The following is a 1,013-nucleotide window of genomic DNA, read 5'->3' as shown; positions in this document are numbered from 1 at the left end:
AATGAATTCCAAAAACATCTATGAAGATCAGTATCAATTAGATGAGCGGGGCTTTTAGCTTTTTGCCTCTGAACAGTTTTGGCATCTCACTCTATCCCTTGAAATTCAGAATGATTGGCTTCTTTAGGAACTTAGAATCCAGATAGTGTTATTGATTCTCCTAGTTAAGTATGATGATTCTTGAACACAGCTACTTTTTGAGTCTTGGCCGTGGCCCAAAGCACTCTGTCTTCCAGTATTACCACCGGATACATACATGCCACAGACACATAATTGGGTGAACCTTTTCAGATTGTGACTCAGCTTTGCTAGAGTCCCCAATTAGAGGTGTCCAGGGTTCTTAAGCACACTCTTATTGCCTTGGATCACAACTTTATTTTTCTTTCTTTTCTTTCTCTTTTTTTTTTCGTTTTCTTTTTATTTATTTTTTTTTTGAATAGTAATGCTTTTTCTTGCTTCAAGAATCATTGTAATGATTTTTCAGATCCTCAGTAACATTTCTCCTTTTTCATCATTCTTTCAAGAGCCAATATTCATGAACCACAAATTCAAGATACATATGCACTGTTTAAGCATACATTCAGAAAACAAAAATATTGCCACCACATCATAATAATTAAACTGTTATAAAATTCAAAATTCATGCAATTCTTTCCTTTTCAATTAAAGAACGTTTTTATTCAAGAAAGGTGATGGATTCATAGGACATTCATAACTTTAAGGCATGGACACTAAGACACTAATGATCACAAGACATAAACATAAGCATAAAATTCGAAAAACAGAAGAATAAAGAACAAGGAAATCAAGGAACGGGTCCACCTTAGTGATGGCGGCTCTTTCTTCCTCTTGAAGATCCTATGGAGTGCTTGAGCTCCTCAATGTCTTTTTCTTGTCTTTGTTGCTCCTCCTTCATGGCTCATTGATGTGTAGTCAAATGCTCTACTACTGAGCTTTGGACCCTTGAGATGAATCTCTCTATCTCCCATGACTCGGAGGTGGAAGCTTTTGCC

The sequence above is a fragment of the Arachis duranensis genome, chromosome 7, assembly GCF_000817695.3.
Source record: "Arachis duranensis cultivar V14167 chromosome 7, aradu.V14167.gnm2.J7QH, whole genome shotgun sequence".
NCBI lineage: Eukaryota > Viridiplantae > Streptophyta > Magnoliopsida > Fabales > Fabaceae > Arachis > Arachis duranensis.
Note: the sequence above shows the minus strand (reverse complement) of the source record.